Genomic DNA, 21810 nt, shown 5'->3' on the forward strand with positions numbered 1-21810 from the left:
AGCTCTGCTTCCCAGCCTGTCCCAGTAATAACACCTAACATCACAGGGCCCCTTGTAGTTTACCAAGTGCTTTCTCTCCTGTTATCTTTAAAGTTAATTTCCACAGCAATCCAGGGGCGGCATATATTGTTATTACATTTTACAGATGAGGGAACTGAGGCTGAGAGTGATTGTATGATTTCTAGGTCACGTGACTACTAAGTGGCCATGCATTCACCCAAACCTAGGTCTTCTGAGACCAGCCCTAGTTCTTCCTACTCCCTAAGGTGCTGAGGCCATGACGCCTCTCCAGCGGTCTGATGACCCTCCACCTACAGGAGGCCTAGAGCCCCTGTGCTGTCCACCCTGATATCAGCCTAGCACAGAGGACCCTCGATTAGCGCCTGCTGTTGGGTGAGCTGACCCTTGGGCAATGGCCAGGGGGCTTACCTTTACCCTCTGCTGCTCCCTAAGGGTGGTGCCCTTGATGCCTGGGTGCTGGCCACTCTCATCCCCCCTGGTTTCTTTTCACCCAGGACTGGGACCCCCAGCTCACCTCACCTCAGGTCTTCTCAGGGCTGTCCCCACCCCCTCAGCCTCTCCACCCCACACAGCCTCCCCAGGCCTTTCTTCCAAGACCTTGCCTGGCACAGGTGAGGAAGGTGTTGATGTATGTGGTTTCACCATGGTTCCTTTCCTGGAATGAGTTCCCTTCTTGATCCAGGAAGTCTCAGCCCCATGCCCATCTGTATCCCTCAGGTTGGGCCCAGCATGTTTAAGGGAACTGCAGCTTGTTTGGGAGATAGGAAGACAGGCAGACAGACCAGCAGAGGGAGGAAAAGAAAGAAAGGTACCAGAAAGACATGAAGATACCACGTGTTAGGGAAACAGTAAAAAGCAGATAACCAGAGCAGATATGTGCTAGGCACTGTGTTAAGTCCTTACAATAACCCTCTGAGGTAAATACTATTTGATCCCCATCTGAGAGTTGAGGAAACTGAAGCTCAGGGAAATTAAGTATCTCGCCCAAGGTCACATAGCCAATGACTGTGACTCAAACCCCGTATGTCTATTCTTACCCATCAGACTACCAGGCATTCTGGTTAAGAAGAGGGAGGCCAGAGTGAGTGAGACAAGGAGAGTGAGAAGTGAGAGAGTGAGTGACAGAGGCTGGGTGTCCATCCCAGCACCCTTATATACCTTGAGGTGGGGGGCAGCTTGGGGTGCCACAGTCAAGAGGTAGTGCAATGTACCAAGGAGAAAGAGAACCTGATGAGGAGTCAGGATAGCCTTTGTGGCCTTGGATGAGTCACCTCACCTCTCTCAGCCGCTCGACAGGCAGCTGTGCACACGTTCCTGGAGCAGCCTGCATACAGCTTGCAGGAGCCACGGTGGGCAAGAAGGACCCTGTCCTCCAAATGCTGAGGATCTGTGCTATGATTGCTGCTTGTGATCACAGAGGTGCAGACAAAAAGACAGGTGGCCGTATTTGTTGCACCTCTCCTATTGTTGCAAGCCCTCTGGCTGAAGTGACTTACAGGGTATTTAAGGGGCTGCCACCTTTTTTCCCTTTAATTTTACTCTTTTCCCCCTTTTGGGAGCCAGATATTAAAAACTAGAACATTCAAAAACAACTCCATATGTGGGGAAAATTAGAAAGTGATAGTGCCTGCCTATGTAAAGGCTCAGAAAAGACCTGAGAAGACTTTAAGTTTACGTCTTAGGTGATCCTTGACACAGAGATAACCTACAGCAATCTAACAAAACAATAACAAAAGCAGCAAACCCTGGGGTAAGGGGAGAATCTGATTTCCAGAGTTAAAACATTATTAGATCTAAATGTCCAGTGTTTTAACAACAAAAAAATTCATAAGACATACAAAGAAACAAGAAAGTATGGCCCATCCAAAGGAAAAAAATAAATCAGAATAAGCTTCCCTGAAAAAGACCTGATGGCAGATATACTAGACAGAGTTTAAAACAACTGTCTGAAAGATGTTCAAGGAACTAAAGGAAGATGTGGAGAAAGTCAAGAAAACAATGTATGAACAAAATGGAAATACCAATAAAGAGGTAAAAAACCTAAAAAGAAACCAAAAATAAATTCTTGATTTGAAAAGTACAATAATTGAAATGAAAAATTCACTAGAGGGATTCAAAGGCAGATTTGAGCAGGAAGAAGAAGGAATCAGTGGACTTGAAGAGAGGACGATAGAAATTATCAAATTTGAGGAACAGAAAGAAAAAAGAGTAAAGAAAAGTGAACAGAGCCTAAGGGACCTGTGGGACATCATTAAGTGGACCAATGTAAGCACTGTGGCAGGCCCAGAAGGAGAAAAGAGAAGGAAAGGGACAGAGAGAATGAAGAAATGATGGCTGAAAAGTCCCCAAATTTGATAAAATACATCAATATAAACATCCAAGAAGCTCAACAAACCCCAAATAAGACCCACACTGAGACATATTATAATATTATTTTTAGACATATTTAGACATATTATTTAGACATATTATTTGAAAGCCAAGCTTTCAAAAGCCAAAGACAGGGAATCTAGAAAGCAGCAAGAGAGAAGCAGATTGTTTCATACAAGGGATCCTTAATAAGAATATCGGCAGATTTCTCATAAGAAACTTTGGAGGCTAGAAACATGGGCCAAAACTAGATAATCACCTGCAGAAGAATAAAATTGGACTCCTATCTCACATCATTCACAAAAATTAACTCTAAATGGATTAAAGACTTAAACATAAGACCTGAAATCATAAAACTCCTATAAGAAAATGAAAAAAGCTCCTTGACATTAGTCTTGACAATGATTTTTTTGGATATGACACCAAAGGCACAAGTAATAATAGCAGAAATTAATAAGTGGGACTGCATCAAACTAAAAAGTTTCTGCACAGCAAAATAAACAGTCAACAAAATGAAAAGGCAATCTATGGAATAAGAGAATATTTGCAAATCATACATCAGATAAGAGGGTTAATATCCAAAATATATAAAGAACTGATACAACTCGATAGCAAAAGCACAAACAATCCAATTTAAAAAATGGATGGAGGAACTGAACAAACATTTTTCCAAAGAAGATATATAAATGGCCAATAGGTGCATGAAAAGATGCTCAACAATCATCAGGGAATGCAAATCAAAACCACAATGAGATAACACCTTGCACCTGTTAGAATAGGTATCATCAAAAAGACCAGCTATGACAAGTGTTGGCGAAGATATGGAGTAAAGGGAATCCTTGTGCACTGTTGATGGAAATGTAAATTGGTACAGCTACTATAGAAAACAGTACAGAAGTTCCTCAATAAATTAAAAATAGAACTACTGTATTATCTAGCATTTCCACTTCTGGGTGTATACCCAGAAGAATTGAAAGCAGAGTCTTGAAGAAATAACTGCACTCCCATGTTCATTGCAGCAGCATTCGAAATACCAAGATATAGAAACAATGTGTTTATCAGTGGGTGAGTGGATAAGAAAAATGTGATATATATACATATGTGTGTGTGTGTGTGTGTGTGTATGTATACATATATATATATATATATATATATATACGCACACATGTATATATTGGAGATGGATGGTGCTGATAGTTGCACAACATTATGAATGTATTTAATATCACTAAATTATACACTTAAAATGGTTAAGATGGTAAGTTTTAGGTTATGTGTATTTTATCATAATAAAACATTGAAAAAAAAGGATATGATCACACAGTTGTTCATCCAATAAAATATAGTGAGCATCTACTATCTTTCAGCTACTGAGAATAAAAGTAAGCAAGACAAACACCATCTGAGTTCCTTTTGGGGCTTCCAATCTAGAGGATGATACAGGTCAATACAATAGAGAGGGGTAAGTGCTAAGTCCAGGAAGTGATGGTAATCAAAGGAGGAGTACTTGACCCAGTTTTGGGTGTCGGGGAAGGCTTCCTGGAGGAAGTGGCACTAAAGCTGAGACAGGACAATAAGTAAGAGTTGGTTATGCTAAAGTTTGGATTATGGAAGAGGGAGGGTATTACAGGAGACAGCATGGAGGGACTGAAAGTAGTTGGATTCACCTGTATAAAGAAGTTCTTTTATTTGCCTAAAACATGCCTTGATCTAATTTTAAAGGTGTCCTCGAGCTCTAGGAGTTAGATTTTGTGTCCTAAGAACTCTTTGCCTAACCCAAGGTAATAAATATATTCTTCTAGAACTTTATATTTTTAGGTCTACATTTAGGTCCGTGATTCATTTCAAGTTAACTTTTGTTTAAGGTATAAGATATGTGTTGAGACTCTCTCTCACAATCTCTCTCAACAATCAATCTAACATGGCACTGTCTAACACAAAGCCTATTTTATGATAAAGTGTTGAACATCTCTTGTAATTTATTGAATTCTGTACCAAAAGTGAGAAACAGACTAGTTGTATGGGTACAGAATGGTTGTAAGTGTATTTTTTTTCTTTTTAAATTATTATTTATTTATTTATTTTTTGGCTGTGTTGGGTCTTCGTTTCTGTGCGAGGGCTTTCTCTAGTTGCGGCGAGCGGGGGCCACTCTTCATCACGGTGCACGGGCCTCTCACTGTTGCGGCCTCTCTTGTTGAGGGGCACAGGCTCCAGACGCGCAGGCTCAGTAGTTGTGGCTCACGGGCCCAGTTGCTCCGCGGAATGTGGGATCTTCCCAGACCAGGGCTCGAACCCGTGTCCCCTGCATTGGCAGGCAGATTCTCAACCACTGCGCCACCAGGGAAGCCCGGGTTTTACTTTTTAATCCAGCTTGATGATCTCTGTATTTTAATTTGGGTGTTTAGATGATTTACGTTTAATGTTATTATTAACACAGCTGGGTTTAAATCTACCTCCTTGCTATTTGTTTTGTTTTTCATATCTGTTATTTGTTACTACCTTCCTATCTTCTTTTGGATTGAGTTTTAAAACGTATAATTCATTTAATCTGCACTATTGAAAACCACTGCTTTAAATAACTGTACTATCTCCTCTCTCATGAAACCATTCAAACAGAGCTCCAGGGGATGGAGTAGGTTGCCTGGGGATATGATAAGGGACACAATGCCTTAAAAATAGGTCTCACATCTTGAGATAAATAACTACTTTCTAGATCCAAAATCCTGGTACAATTTATAAGGGTCTTTCATGCGGCTTCCTCTTTTCTCAGGCATCTCACCACCTCAGCTTCTAGAACTTTCCAGGATAGCATAAGCTGTGCCATCAATCAAAGTCAGAGAAAGAGACCTAAATGTAAAATTCCTAGAACTCCTGGACCCTTCCCTCCATTTGGACAGACAGATCTCTTACACAGTGATTGCCAAGGCAATGGGCCCTAGCACAATGAAAATCCCCATCCTCTTGAATAATCACTCACTGCTGGAGAATTGAGAGACACTGGTTACTTTTCTAACTAGTTTAACCCCTGGAAGTGGACTGGGCCAGTACAGTCTTGTAGGATCTCTGTATTTTTACCATACAATATCCATAACTGATATATTATAAAAATTAGGTCTGTAAAGCAGTACAGGTACAATTTTATATAGTGAGTTTTTTATTGTGGAGATATTCAAATCGGAGTTGGACAACTTTAATACTTAGCAGGGAATGTTGCATAGTTTTCAATAATCGATGGGACAGTAGGCTGCTCTAGTGCTTCCTAAATTTGCCTGTGCATCAGAATTACCAAGAGGTGTGGGATTCTTTTTTTGCTTTAATTTTAATTTTCTTGAAGGCAATATATGCCTATAGTTTACAAAGTCAAATAATACCAGAAGGTTTATAATAAAATATAGTGGTTTCCTGTTCCATCCCTCTCTACTCTCTCCAGTCTTCCTCCCCAGAGGCAACCTCCATTTTAACTCTTTCCCCTCTTTCTCCTAGTGTGTGTGTGTGTGTGTGTGTGTGTGTGTGTGCGTGTGTATGTGATGTGTGTATATAGATATATATTGACTTTTATTTATGATAGATAAGGGTTTACTTAACTCCCCAATATCACTATATTGCAATTTAAAATATACCAACATTTAATATTTACATTGTTATACCTATGCAACTATTCACAACTGAATATATATCGTGGTATACTTTGTTTCCTTTCTTTTCATTTCTCCTGAAGTTGGCTTGATTTTTAATTTGCTTAGTTTTATGTTTACTCATTGCTAATTCTTCTACCCCTCCTTATATAGCCTCTCAGTATGATTACCACAAAGCCAGTCTCATCGGGCATTCTACTACTTCCATTTAAAAAAATTAGAAACATCCCTTCTGAAGACCTTTATTTTCCTTCTTCTTGGTTTGATGACTCTCAAGGCTTGCTGCACTCCAGTCTTCCTGGGTGTTTCTTTTGCTGCCATTCTTGGTTTTACTTGCCTCTTTCCTGGGCTGGATTCATTGTTTCCAAATCTCATGTCTTTTTCGGTCTTGCTTTTCTTCTTTGTTTTGATAAAGTACATCCTCCAGTAATTACATCACATTGATGGTGCAAATGCAAAGGTATGGTGAGGACATTCCTATCTCTTGATTCATACTGATCCAATCTGGACTGGTTATCCTCTGTGTGTAGCGAATACTTGTTATTCTAGGATCTCTTTTTGTCTTCACCCAGGAGATTCCCTTTGCTTTGTCTATGCCTTCCCCTTTTTTGGCTTACTCTATTGTTTTGCTCTGTAGCCTTATGAAAAAGTATAGCAGAGAGATAAACTTTTTGAGATTTTACAAAATTGAACATTCTAATTATTCTATTTCATATCAGATGACAGCTTAGCTGGGTATAGAATTTATAATAGCCTTTAATGTCATTCGCCAATACTTCTAGTTCTTCCTTTTCTGGGCTCATGACAGGATTGCATACCCTCGTCTTCTTGAAATTAGGCATTGCAATGTGATTTGCTTTTGATAACAAAATGTGAATAGAAGTAGAACGTAGTCTTTGGACAGAAGACTTTAAGAGATGGTATGTACTTCACTATGTTTCGTCTCTGCTACTGTGACTGATACATTTGAGATGCTGGAGGCGCGGTCAGCCTGGGTCCCTGAGTGAGAAAGACTTGGGGTATATATCTCCCCACCATATAGTGGGGCAAGAAATAAAGCTTTCATTGTTTTAAGCCATTGAGATTTAGGGGTTGTTTGTTTCCACATCATAATCTAGCTCATCTTGACTGAGATCAAGATAGATTCTTAGAAATGGAGTACTTATAAAACAAAAAAGCCTCTATGTAGTAGGTAGCCTGGCCTAGGGGCTGTGCAGTGAGCTATAAGAAAACTTTATTAGAGGGTATAAAGATGACACTTTACATTATGCAGTGGGAAATATTTAATAAAATTGTCTGGGAGTCAGGTCACGTTCTTAGGGAAATTTAAACTCAAGATGAAGATATGGGAAAACAGTATGTTAGCATATGTTTGGTTATTATTGACTGTGTTTGGCAAAGTTGTGTGAAAGTGTGTACTCAGAAAAGAACTGGCCAATATACAAGCAGAAATAAAAGTGAATAGAGAGCTTCCAAAAATTCAGAGCCTTGAAATATTTGGAAAAGCCACTTAACTTTGGACTCCAAATAGTAGGAGATAAAATTGATAAAAGTTTTGAATAAGAAAGTCCACCTAAAATTGATTGTTGTGGAAAGGGCCAAAATAAGGGCATGGTCCTCACTCCCACTGTTAGCAAGTGAGTAGGGTAAGATGTTTAAGATAAAGCTCCTTCAAGGATGTGGCACCCAGTTATTACTTTAACGGGACAAATGTCTCAAGGAAAAGAGAGTGAAGTGACGCCTCGGATCTCCCATGTAATCCTGATAGGCCCAAGGCACACTGATCTTTAGGAAAAGAGAGAAGATATGGAGATGAGAAATCAAAGACATATAGCTCTGGGAACTATGTCTCTAAAGGAAATGTGGGCACCATTGCTGGATTCTATTGCTGACAGAATCAAATAGACAAAAAGACAAGATATTGAAAGAGTTGTATTGCCAAAAGAATCACCAGTGTGGCCTGAGGAGGACTATTTAAAAAAAAAAATTAATTAATTAATTAATTAATTATTTTTTGGCTGTGTTGGGTCTTCGTTTCTGTGCGAGGGCTTTCTCTAGTTGCGGCAAGTGGGGGCCCCTCTTCATCACGGGGCGCGGGCCTCTCACTATCGCGGCCTCTCTTGTTGTGGAGCACAGGCTCCAGATGCGCAGGCTCAGTAGTTGTGGCTCACGGGCCCAGTTGCTCCATGGCATGTGGGATTCTCCCAGACCAGGGCTCGAACCCGTGTCCCCTGCATTGGCAGGCAGACTCTCAACCACTGCGCCACCAGGGAAGCCCGAGAAAGACTATTTTTTAAAAAATTTTATTGAAGCATAGTTGATTTACAATGTTGTGTCAATTTCTTCTGTACAGCAAAGTGACTCAGTTTTACATATATATATGTATCTATCTATATTTTCATATTCTTTTCCATTATGGTTCATCACAGGGTATTGAATACAGTTCCCTGTGCTATATAGTAGGGCCTTGTTGTCCATCCATCCTATGTATAATAGTTTGCCTCTGCTAATCCCAAACTACCATTCCTTCCCTACCCTGTCCCCCCACCCCCTTGGCAACCACAAGTCTGTTCTCTACATCTGTGAGTCTGTTTTTGTTTCATAGATATGTTGATTTGTATTGTATTTTAGATTCCACATACAAGTGATATATGGTATTTTCTTTCTGAGAAAGACTGTTTAAGAACCTAAATTAACCCTATCAGTAGGAAGTGATCTGAGAAAGAGGCTTAGCTCCCAAAGAGACCATATTCTCCTTCATTCACTTCAGCTATGGCCAAGGAAAATAATGGAAAAGAAAGAATTTCCTAGAGGAAAGAGCCAGGAACAATGGAGTATAATGGACAAAGGAATAACTCCCAGGGAGCATAGTGGGAGCCTAATCCAGCAACATCCCTGCTCCCAGGAATGAGGCCCTCAAAATATCTGCCGAGCAGGATTTCAGAATTGCTTATGGACCGGGGTCTTCTGGCTATTTCCATTCTTCCCCTTTCTGAACGGGACTGGCTATTGTGGTTATCCTATCCGTGTTCCACCACTGTATATTGGGTATGTGGAGCATAAGACTTATTTTTAGCTCATGGGCCTACAGATTAAGAGAAGAGGATCTTGTATATATCTTGTATCCTCCATGACACAGTACCCAGGGATCTTGAGCTTTGTGTTTGTTGCTATGACTACCTGGAACTTTTGGGTTGTTGCCCTTTGGGGAGAAGGTCAGTGTATGTTCCTTGGTGAGGAGAGTGAGCCAAATATTTAGTGACCAGAGAGTAGACTGGAAATTATATATAACTAGTTCTTTCTCTGGGTACATAGTAGGGTTGCACTTCTCTGACTCTTTTTGAAATTAGGCAAATCCATGTAACTAACTGTGGCCAAGGAAATGTGAGCAGTGTGATGTGTACCACTTCCTGACAGAATTTTTTTTTTTTTTAATTATTAGCACCTTTAATTATTTTTATTTATTTATTTATTTTGGCTGTGTTGGGTCTTTATTTCTGTGTGAGGGCTTCCTCTAGTTGCGGCAAGCGGGGGCCACTCTTCATCGCGGTGCGCGGGCCTCTCACTATCACGGCCTCTCTTGTTGCGGAGCACAGGCTCCAGATGCGCAGGCTCAGTAGTTGTGGCTCACGGGCCTAGTTGCTCCGCGGCATGTGGGATCTTCCCAGACCAGGGCTCGAACCCGTGTCCCCTGCATTGGCAGGCAGATTCTCAACCACTGTGCCACCAGGGAAGCCCCTGACAGAATTTTTTAAAGACCTGTGACCCATTTGTTATGTTTTTTTTTCTGCCATGGAAGTAGGGAAAGACTACAACAGCCTGGGTTCTGCTGAACTGAGATGGACATGCAGCATCTGAGATTTTGGAGTTTTCGATTACAACAGTGTAACCAAGCCCATCCCAACTGATGCAGAATTCTAAGTTGTAAATTGTTTTCTTTCAGAATGTTAAACACGTTGCTCCATTGCCTTCTTGAGTTTAGTATTGCTGTTGAAGTCTAAAACCATTCTAATTCCTGATACATTTATTGTGACCTCCCCCCTTTTTTTCCTTTCTGGTTTTCTCTTCAACCTCCTTAGTATTCTGAAATTTCAGTGATGTGTCTTAGTGTGAATTCATTTTCATTAATTGTGCTCAGCATATGGCGCCCCCTTTCAACCTGAAAATTCATGCTCTTTGTTTGGGGGAAATTTTCATGAAGTACTTTTTTGATATTTTCTTTCTCTCTCTCTCTCTTTTTCCTTGTTCTCTTATTATTTGATGTTGAATCTCCTGAATCGGTGTTCTAATTTAAAAAAAATTTTTTTTTCCTATTTTCCATCCTTTTTGCTCTACTTTCTGGGATATTTCCTTAAACTTATCTTCCATATTTCTGTTGAATTTTTCATTTTTGCTATCAGAAATTTCCAAAAGCTCTTTTTTTTCCCTTTCAATATTCTTTCTTATAGCATCCTATTCGTATTTCGTGGATGCAGTATCTTCTCTTTTCTCTGAGGATATTAATGCTTAAAAATTTTTTTTTTCCTCCTTTGCGTAGTTTCCTCCAACTTACCTTTTCCTGTTTCTTTACTTTGGCTTCTGTCTTTCATATTAGAGGCTTTTTCCTCTCTCAAGTATCTGATAATCCTTTACTGTGTCTGCTCAGGCTCCAGTAGCAAACCGAAGAGCTGATTGGAAGCTTTGAGCTTGAGGGGATCGCTTGTCAACTTCATTGGATTGTTTGTTGGAGAACAATTTCAGCGTCTTAGTCCGTCCTCTGGCTGGTCCCCAGACAGTGTCTACCAAACTCCTGCCTGAAGGATGAAGGTTTGGTTGCCAGCATTCTGGAACCACATGGATGACCAGGCCTGGAAGTGTCAGGACCCTATATTTAGTATTACACCGTAAGTGATTTTCATTGTTTATGGTCTGGTACTCATCCCCTCAGTTGTGCTGGTTGACCCCTAGTCCAGAGATCTTCTATTTTCACCCCCTTTCTAGAGAATAAACCTTCAGTCTTTTGCCGCAGGTGAGGGAGGGGCAGCAGCACAGCAGCATGGGGTGGGGGAGGGAAGAATCAGAAAAGGAGACTTCTGAGAAGGAGCGACCAGTGAAGTTGAAGGACAACCAGGGTTTGAGTGGTATCCCTGAAGCAAGTGAAGAAGAGGTTTTAGGGAAGAGGGAGTGATCACTTCTGTCAAATAGTCTGATGAGTAAGATGTGCACAGAGAACTAACCATTGGGCCTGGCAATGCAGAAGTCCTTGGTGACCTTGATGAGAGATGTCTCCTGGACTCGTGGGGACAAAAGCCTGGTTGGAATGAGTTCTAGAGAGAATGGTAGGAGAGCAAGTGGTGACCTTGAGTGTGGACAATTCTTTCCATTTGATTTCCTTCCTTTTCAAAACAACCCTGTGAGATAGGTAGTCATCCCCATTTTGGAGATTTGGGGTGGAGGAAGCAAAGTCTCAGAGAGGTTTAAGTGAATGTGCTCATGGCTTCACAGCTAGGTGCTTCTCAAAACAGTGTTCATCTAATCTTTCTTATACTAGGTATCCCCCCAAACCGCACCTTCTGGTTCCAGAGATATCTGGTCCTTTTGGTTCCTGAGGCTTTGTAGTGTAAATTACATTGATTCTCATCTTCCCCAGTTGCTAGCTGGGGATTCAGCATTCTTGGGCCCACTAAGTTAGTCATCACTTATCTTGTCCTTCAGCTTTCAGCTTCTAAAATTTTGAGATTGTTGTCTGAGCTGCCAAGAGGGATTTCAGGCCCCAGTGAACCTCTTCCGGACTTCTGGTGCCCCTCTTCATCTCCTTTGCTGATTCTTCCTCATCTCCCCAAATTCTAGGACTCAGTCCTTGGACTTCTCTTTCTTCCTGGGTGATTTCATTCAGTTTCCTGGTTTTAAATACCTTCTTCATGCCAATGACTCCCACGTTATATTTCCAACCTGAACCTCTCCTTTGATCTCCAGGTTCCTGTATCTACTTGCCTACTCAACATCTCCACTTAGTTACTTAATAGGCATTGCGAATGTGACATGTCCAATACTCAACTTCTAATTTTCTCCCCCAAACCTTCTCATCCCACAGTCTTCTTCCTTGCGTAAATGTAGCTCCCAGGAAAAACCCTTGAAGTCATCCTTGACTCCTTTCTTTTTCTCACACCACTCATCCTGTACATCAGCAGTTCTTGTTAACTCGTTCCAACTTGGGTCTGGATCCTGCTTCTCCCATATACTGAGTGACTGTATTAGTTTTCTGTGGCTGCTATAACAAATTACTGCAAACTCAGCAGCCCACATAACAAAGTTATTATCTTACAGTTCTGTACGTCAGAAATCTGACAAGTCTCTTTGGGCTAAAATCAAAGTGCTGGCAGGGCTGCATTCCTTTCTGTTGGCTCTGGATAGGATCTGTTTCCTTGCATTTTCCAGCTTCTAGAGGCCACCCATATTCCTTGTCTTGTGGCCCTTTCCTCTGTCTTCAAAGCCAGCAAAAGAAAGTTGAGTTCTTCTCACATGGCATCACTCTGACCTTTTCTCCTGTTTGCCTATTCCATTTTTTTCTTGTATGGGACTTTTAGTTTTTATCTTATATACTATTATACCACTTGAATTAAAATTTTAAAAAATTTATTGGGGTAACATTGGTTTAGAACAATATATTAGTTTTATATGTACATTATATTTCAACTTCTGTGTACACTACAGTGTGCTCAATACCAAAGTTTAGTTTCCATCCGTCACCACACAGTTGACCCCCTTGACCCATTTCGCCCTCCCCACCACTTCCCCTTAGGTAACCACTACTCTGTTCTCTGTATCTCTGTGTTTGTTTTCGTATGGTTTGGTTTGTTCATTTTTTTGGTTTATTTTTTGTTAATTTTTGTATTCCACATATGAGTGAATTCGTATGGTGATTGTCTTTCTCCGTCTGATTTGTTTCACTTGGCACAATGCCCTCAAGGTCTGTCCATGTTGCTGCAAATGGGAGGATTTCATCCTTTTATGGCCTAGTAGTATTCCATCGTATTGTACTACATGGACAATATCCATTGTCCATTCATCCATCGATGGACACTTAGGTGTTTCTATATCTTGGCTATTGTAAATAGTGCTGTGATGAACATAGGAGTTCAGATATCTTTTCAAATTAGTGCTTTTGTATTCCGCAGATAAATACCCAGAACTGGAATAGCTGGATCATATGATAGTTTTATTCTTAATTTTTTGAGGGCTCTCCATTCTGTTTTTCATATTTGCCTATTCTGTTTTTTTTTTTAATATTTCAGCTTACCATTTTTTTTTTTAAACTTTGGGTTTATTTATTTAATTTATTTATTTATTTATGGCTGTGTTGGGTCTTCGTTTCTCTGCGAGGGCCTTCTCTAGTTGCGGCAAGTGGGGGCCACTCTTCATCGCGGTGCGTGGGCCTCTCACTGTCGTGGCCTCTCTTGTTGTGGAGCACTGGCTTCAGATGCGCAGGCTCAGTAGTTGTGGCTCACGGGCCCAGTTGCTCCGCGGCATGTGGGATCTTCCCAGACCAGGACTCGAACCCGTGTCCCCTGCATTGGCAGGCAGATTCTCAACCACTGCACCACCAGGGAAGCCTCTGCCTATTCTATTTTTAAAGATCCTTATTATTATCTTGTTTTTCATATTTGCCTATTCTATTTATAAAGATCCTTTATTACTATTATTTTCATATTTGCCTATTCTATTTTTAAAGATCCTTACTATTATTATTATTATCTGGGCCCACTTGAATAATCCAGAATGATCTCCCCATCTCAAGGTCCTTAACTTAAATGTGCAAAGTTCCTTTTGCCATGTAAGGTAACATATTCACAGATTTGGAGATTAGGATGTGGACATCTCTGGGGGGCCATTATTCCGTCTCCACGATGACCTTAGGCTCTTTTTAACCTTTCTCCCTTGTTCCACTAGGGACACATTATGTTTGGCAAGGTGCCTGCGCTGGGTTCCTGTCCTCTCCCCTAACTACCCCTGCCAGCGACCAGAGTTAGGTGGGGAACTGAGAAGAGGAAGTTTCTTAACTTTCATTTCCTAAATATCTTTTATTACTGAGTCAAGGGAGGTATGATTACCCCCACTTTTTAGGTAAAGAAACTGAGGATCAGAAAGGCTTTTGTTCTAGATGAGTGGGCAGATGGCAGTCCCTCCTGGGTGTGTATCTGCCTCTGACATGCTGCCTATACATGAGGCAGTATGTGCCCATATCTGGCACAAGGAGTGTGTGTGTGTGTGTGTGTGTGTGATGTTGTGCACCTGTTCGGCTCTGTGGCTTCACCCTGGTGGATCCCTAAGCCTCCCTGCCCCCAGGTTGGGAAAGGGGTACCTCTACTTCTCCATCCCCCAGCTGAGTGCAGGTCCTGGACCCCCTGGGCAGGGAATGCAGCCTGGCAACCCCACAGTGGGTGGTGGGTCTGGCTTCAGAGTGCAGGCTGCCACACTATACACGGGGAGCGATAGTCCCGGAAATTGGTGGCTCAGTGATCTTTGCAAGATGCCGATGAGCAGTTCCCAGAGAGGGCAGGAGATGAAGGGAAGGATTTCTTTTGTTTGTTGCCATCCCCTCGTGCAGTCTCCTCCCAGGAGGAGGAGGGGAGTGTGTAGGCCACCTGCCCCTCCTGCCCCTTGGCTGCCTCATCAACCTGCAGGGCCTGCTGCTGCAGAGAGGGTCCTTGCTGGCTTTGTGCCTTCAAGGTTACGGCCAAGGGGCCTTTGGCAGAGAAGTAGAGAGGGGTGTTAGCTAGGCCTCACCAGGCCCCGCTGGGGAACAGGGTCCAGGCAGAAATCCAGGCTTCCCTAAGCCTCCCACTATGTGTATGGCTCTTAGCAGCGCCCTGGCCTCAGGAAGGCACCTAATTTCCTTTGAAAGCCTCATGTGCCCTTTCAAGCACCAGCCCCTGTGCTAGGCCCCCAGGGACTCTCTGTCGAGTAGTAGAATTAGACCAGAAATGGTCAAGTGTAACAAGATGTGATGACAGTGGCTGCAAGGAAGAAAACAGTATTGGGGGACCACAGGGCTGGGAGTACTTGCCCTTGTTTATTAGGGTGTTGGAGGGGGAGTTTGCTTGGGGAAGTTATGTAGAATTTTTCCAGGTGGAAAGGAGACAGTTTCACATGCAAAGCCCCAGAGGTGTGAGGCTCAGGACTAAAAAGGTCTTGGTATGGTGAGCCTGGGAGAGGGTGTGGTGGAGGATGCAGTTAGAGGAGGGGGAGGAGCCGACAGAGGTGGGCTGGAGTGGGAAGCGGGGAGGGCGTCCAGATGGTGACCGTGTTTCCTACTAAACTATAGAGTTTGGCCTTTCCCGGAGGTCCCCACGTCTTGCGTGTTTGGAGGGAGTGGCATGGTGAAATCTGTGCTTTGGCTTCTTTGAGGAAGGTGGGTTGGAGGGGGAAGACTGGTGGGGAGGAGACCAGACGAGAGTCTCTTGGGTACTCTGGGTCAGATTGGAGGTCGAGGTACTGAAGAAAACAGTGCCCAGAGGCAGCTGGAGCCAGACGTGGCAGGCTCATTGCCACCTGGCTCTGGGGCCAGACAGAGCTGGACTCTGGGGGGCTCCCAGGATTCTCCCCGGATGCCAGGGTCCATGGTGGACTCCTTAAGCAAGAGAAGAAGGACAGGAGACTTCAAGAAGATGACAGTGAGCCCACCTTTGGACAGGTCACTGTTGGAACACAGAGGAGCATGTGACCAGCAGGCAGTTAGAAATGCAGGTCCAGATTTTAGGAGAGAGATCCAGGCCAGAAATGAGGGCTTGGTGAAAGGCAGTGCCTGAGGTGGGGTGCAGGTGAGTCCACCAGGGAAGGAGAGCGGAAAGAGGAGAAAGAAGGGAGAGAGGGTAGAAGTTGCTGCCTGGGAAACACTGTCATTTAAGGAGTAAGCAAAGGAGCCCTGACAGGAGACAGAGGAGGTGAAGTCAGAGGAGCAGAGGAAAACCAGGGGAGCACAAGGTTTTGCAGCCAAGAGAGGAGGACAGGCTCAGAGAAAGACTAAAGCAAAGTCATTGTTTCTGGCGATTTTGTGGTCCTTGGAGACCGACAATTTCTAAGGATTTGGGTTGGGAGGGACTGAGGGGGACATTTTATTCAATTCTCAACAGGTGGTTTGGAGAGCCCACTGTGTTCTCAGTGTTATGCTGCATCCTTGGTCTCTCCTTCCCACCGGGACATGTGTCTGGGTCCCGGGGAATTGAAGAGGGTGGTGGAAAGAGCTGCTTCTGAGAAACTCCACCTGGCACTGGAGTGTGAGGCTGCCCTGCTGGGGTGCCCCCAAGAGGGTCACTCAGAAAGCGGGGACAGAGGAGGGGCAGAAGCTGCTATTGCTCACCAGAGTCCGTGGCCACTCCTTTCTGGGCTGCACATGGCTGGACTACATTTCCCAGCCTCCCTTGCGATTAGATGTGGCCATGTGACTGAGTCCTGGCCAATGGTATATGATCAGGGATGATGTGGGCACTTTGAGCCATGGCCCCTTAGAACCCCCCTTGTGTAATCCTTGCTCTCTTCTTCCATTTGCTGTAAAGCAGAGAGGGCTCTGGGCTCCTAGAGGAGGGTGGAGCCACAAGATAGACGGAGACTGAGTTTATGAATGACTGCGTGGAGCAGACACCCCATCGGGCTGTGCTGTGAGCAACAGATAAACTTTTATTGTGTTCAGTCCATGAGATTTAGTTATATATCTGTATAGCAGCTAATGTCAACCTAACAAATACAGAGATTTTCTCCCCTTGCTGGCCAACTGCATGCAGATGTGGCACCTCAAGGCTTGAGAGCCTGGAGTGGGTGGAGGGGACCAGTGCAGACCCTAAGGCTGGCCAGTGGGGAGGTATCCAGGAGAACGGTTGGCACCACCTAGCAGAGGTGGTGGTGCTGGGCAGAGGCCCATGGGTGGCCGACTGGACCTGTACTTTGTACTCGAGCACACGTGACACATTTCTTGGGGATGGCCAGAAATACTTCTGTTGTCTAGGGGCGGTCCTGCAATTACAGTGGGCAGAAATGGAGGTTATCACTCTAGTACTATGAAGTGTGTAATAGAATAGTGCCTGGCACATAGCGAATGCCTCTTCAGTATATTTATGGCTCTGAGGTTGGGCCAATGGAGTGCCAGAGATGGGCCTAGGAGACAAGGTGGATGAGGGTGGAGCAAAGGTGGACACCACTAGTCGTTGGCTCCAGGAGCTGTAACAGAAGCAAATATTTGGACGCAGGGATTGCTTAGCTTTCTCCTTGGAATCAGCAGACTCACAGAGGCTTGGATTAATTTGAAGAAATTTACTAGCAGAGTTTGTGACAGATAAAACAGTTTGCTTATTTCACACTTGTATGGCCACCTGCTAGGAACTGTTTGTTCAGTTTCGGATTCTTTAATTAAAATCAACATAAAACAGATTGAAAACATCCCAAGAAGGGGATGCTTGATTTGCTGGAGGATATTGCAGAAAGATGGAGCAAAGTGGTTCAAAAAGCGCTTCATCACCAAGCAAGCGGAGGGGTAGAAACATGTAGCCTGAGTACGTGTGGGGTTCGAGTATGCATGTGCATGTATGCAAGTGGCCGTCAGGAGGTGTGGAGACCTCACGTGAGTCTTTCCATGATGATGGTGGGCTGGGGTGGAAAAGTGAGAAGTGCTCTTTGCTTCCACCACTCGGAAAAGGCCAACTCCATGTTTTTTCTTTGAACAAATAGTCATTGAATTCCTCTGTGTCAGAAATTGTGAATAACATGCAATCCCTGTCTTCAGGAAAAGAGACAGGAAAGTGAAGTAGAAATGGTAATCCAGTGTGTGCCACAGTGCTGGAAGAAGGGTAAATGCAGGGTGCCAGGGGAGCCCAGAGGGGGATCACCTGACTCTAAACTGTGGAAGTGGTGAGGGGCTCAGGTCAGACTTCTGAGAAGAAATGGCATTTACCTCAGCTGAGGTCTGATGAATGGCTAGAAATGATTCAGGTTCAAATGATGTATCGATTAGCTATTACTACCATCTGCTGTGTAACAAGCATCTATAATATCTCAGTGGCATATAACAATTACCGTTTATTTAGTTTATGCTTCTGTGAATTGGCTGAGGGTCAGTTAATCTGGGCTGGGCCTGATCAGGCAACACTGCTCCCTGAGTCCCTTGTCTTCCTCCCGAGACCAGCAGGCTAGCTTGGGCGTGATGGAAAAAGCACAAAAGAGTCAGCCCAATCACACAAGCACTTTTTAAACCTTTAGTCATGTCACTCCTGTTAACCTTTCATGGGCCAAAGCAAGTCATATGTCTGGACCCAAGGTCAAGTGGAAAAGAAATATATTCTACCTCTTGAGTGGGGTAATATTATACTCCACCTCTTTAGAATGGTGGCAGTTAATACAATCTGTCACACATGGGTGGATGCAGGGTGATGGTGGCGGTGCGATATTACAGGGTAAGGGAAGAGCATGCACAGGCTTGGGCTTGGCACATGGGGAACTGCCTGGTAGGGGCATTGACTATGAGGAGGGGCTTGCAAACTGGAGGCTCCTGGAAAGGCCTGAAGGAGGAGATGAGGAAGGTCTTATCTGTCAGCAAAGCTTGGGGATGTTATCTCCTGGGCAGGAGGAAGCACTGATGGGTTTTAAGCTGGGGAGTGACAGGGCCAGAGTTCTCTGCTCTGGCTTCAGAGTAGAGAACAGAATGACGGGGACACAGGGAGAGGGTCAGAAGACCAGTTAGGAGACTTTGAGTCACTCAGCTTCCTTGGGAGTTGATCTCATGATCAGGGGACCCAGGTCGTGAGCCCTCCTCTGCTTTTATAAGGGCTTTTCTAATTGCTTACTGATCTTTAACTCTCGGCATGTCAAGCACATAAGCAAAAAGTCCCACTGCTGCCAAGGCAAATGGATCGGCTGAGTTGGTGAAACATAAGGAGGTTTGTGTGTCCTGAGGCATCCCACCCACCTTGGCCTTGACTCAGTGCAGTTGGTCCACTGAACCTCCATCATCTTTCTACAGGCCCCACCAGTAATTGGACAGCCAGAAGCTAGAGGCCGCTACCCTTGTAAGAATCACTCAACTCACCCTGAGATGGTCTACCCCACCCCATTCCTTCCCTTTTGGGGCCACCACACTCTGTAGACACAGCTGGGCACAGGTCTGCCTGCTGGAGATTTTGGGTCCCAGGGTGCTGTGGGGAAGGCTGAGCCCAGTGCCTGTTTCTGGACACCTGGTTTTAACTCCTGATTTTGAGCTAGCCACATTACATTTTGCACCCTGCACCTAGTGGCCTTGGTACAGGGTCCAAAGACATGGATTTGGGACTTAATTCAGCTCCTTGCAAGCCCTGTGATCTTGAACAGGTCACCGGAGCTCTCTGGGCCTTGGTTCTCTCATGGTTGGTTTATCCCAGCAGGTAAAGTCATCAAATAAAGTCATGGGTGTAGAGGTTCCCGGTAAACCTCTCACCTCGCAATTCGCTGCCCGGAACATCTATACGCATCCCTGAAATGGCAGCTGAGAACGACCTCTTCTTCCTGAGGGCCCAGGGGGACCTCTGCTAAACTCTCACGGCTTCAAACATGGCTCCCACTAGAGTGGATACTGCTCATCAATGTCTTTTCGTCTCTGAGCCCCCAGCCCCTGGCAGGTCCTAGGTAAACGGTGTTGAAGAAATAAATGTTAACTCTTGTTCACCTAATCTGGCCTGGAAAATTCATCCAGTCCCCTCCTCCTTCCTCTTCTGAAGACACTTCCACCTTGTTGCCCCCCAGACTGCCTCTCCCGTCTCTCTCACCCTCTCTCCTCCCTGGGACCACTGCCTCTGTGTCTTGGGCCTGAGCATGGCTGTAGGACTCTAGTGTGCCTCCTGCCCTACTCCAGCCCCTGAGGCCCCCTGAGGATGAGGACAGCCATCATTTCTGTCCCATCCATACCCCTGACTCCTCAGCTGGTCCTCAGGACCAGCTGTCACACCCCAAGTGCATGAGTTGTGATGTTGACAGCCCCATGTCTTAGCTTGGGCTGCCATACAAAATACCGTAGATGGGGTGGCTTAAACAACAGACATTTGTTTCTCACAGTTTTGGAGACTGGAAGTCCAAGATCAAGGTGCCCACAGATTTGGTGTTCCTTATAAGGGCGCTAATTCCATCAAGAAAGTCCCACCCTCACAACCTCATCTGAACCGAATCACCTCCTGAAGTCCCCGCCTCCAAATACCATCACACTGGGCGCTAGGGCTTCAACATATGAATTTGGTGGGGGGGGAAACGATTCAGTCCATAGCACCCAGGCAGCTCCGTGTTTGGATTTCTCCCTCCTCCCTCCCACCTCAGCCCTAATCAGCGGTGGCCTTGTAAAGCACTGGACAACAGGGGCACAGTGGACTGGTCATGGGCTTGTGGCTGAAGTCTGAGGTTCAAGACATCCCAGTGCTGCCACTCACTGGCTGTGTGGCCTGGAAAACTCACTGACATCCTGTGAGCTCAGTTTCTGCATGTAGAAAATGAGGATGATTTAACTACTACTGCTAACTCTGCCTTGTGTGGAAGGTACGGTGTGTGCTTGGTTACCAGGTGTGAAAATCAGCATGGCCCCCACCATCATTACATCATCACAGCGCTGGGGCTGCGAGTCCTTGAGAGCTTGTCATGGTCCAGATGAAGCTGACTCTTTATGAGTATGACCTCATCAACCCGCACACATTTCTGCAAGACTCATCTTCTTGTTTCCAGGTACCTCCTGCCTGCTTTGGAGGTTGCTGTGAGGAACAAGGGAAATGATGCATGTGTCTGTGTGGATGTTAATCATTACTGGAGTTAGGGGAGGGCAGGTGGGGCAGATAGGGAGGAAGGGCTGGACGGGCCCTCCCACCTCATTTTAGAAGAAGCAGCTCAGATAAGAGGAAGCTGCTTGGATTCTAGAGGCAAAGACAGCAGGTTTGAATCCCAACTATGCCACTTTCTACTGTGAGGTTTTGGGCAAGACACTTAGCTGCTCTGAGCCTCAGTTTCCTTATCCGCAAAATAGGGTAAGATTCCCCACCTTGAAGATTTAATGAGATAAGGAATAAATACAGCGCAATCAGCAGTGAGCATAGCGTGTACTGTGTACCCTATAGATTGCGCAGTGAGCATAGCGTGTACTGTGTACCCTATAGATTGCGCAGTGAGCATAGCGTGTACTGTGTACCCTATAGATTGTAAGGTGGTGGTTAGCTGGCTCACAGGACGTCCTCAAAAATGAAACTTCCTTTTCTGGATTTTATTTTTATTTGATCATCATCACATGGGTTTTCAGGACAGGGAAAGAGGGTTCTGGTCATCCAGAGGAGAAACGGGGGCTCAGAAAGGTCAAGTGACTTGCCCAAGGCCACAGGTGAGCAATCGTGAGGTGCCTCCTCACCCCGGGCCCCAGCTCACCTCCGGCTTCAGTGACCTTCCTGACCCCGCCACTTGCCTCCTGGTGTCTTTGTGCTGGTTCTGGGCCTGGGGCAATAGCTGGAGCCCTGTGGTGTCCAGTGACCGGCCTGGGCCCTCTGTCCTCTCCCCTGCCCGCTGTCGCCGGCTCCCTGGAGTCCGGTCCGCGGCTGGCCGAGGGGCGCACTGCAGTGAATCAGCCTCCTTTGTGGCGTTGATTAGAGGCCTTCTCCTACAAACATCAAAGCTTCAATTAACATGGGCTGCTTGCAACCCTCTTGCAAAACTCTGATAAGAATAGAATTTTCTCTCGGAAAATGGATTTTTATTTAGTTGTGTGTACTGTTGGTTAAATGACCTACTCTATACACTGGTGCTGAGATTCTGGGGACAA

At 44.7% G+C, this 21810-nt stretch overlaps 2 long non-coding RNA genes across 9 annotated transcripts in view; both read left to right on the forward strand.

Moving 5' to 3' along the window:
* LOC309637113 overlaps positions 1-21810 on the forward strand; it is a 332604-nt gene that overhangs the window by 17295 nt on the left and 293499 nt on the right. The window lies entirely within an intron of this gene.
* LOC309668209 lies at positions 9770-21243 on the forward strand. Its single transcript, XR_014268124.1, has 3 exons — positions 9770-11289; positions 15292-21126; positions 21205-21243. It is a non-coding gene; the product is annotated as an uncharacterized lncRNA (long non-coding RNA).

The sequence above is a fragment of the Balaenoptera physalus genome, assembly GCF_965194825.1.
Source record: "Balaenoptera physalus genome assembly, chromosome: 10".
Classification (NCBI taxonomy): Eukaryota; Metazoa; Chordata; class Mammalia; order Artiodactyla; family Balaenopteridae; genus Balaenoptera; species Balaenoptera physalus.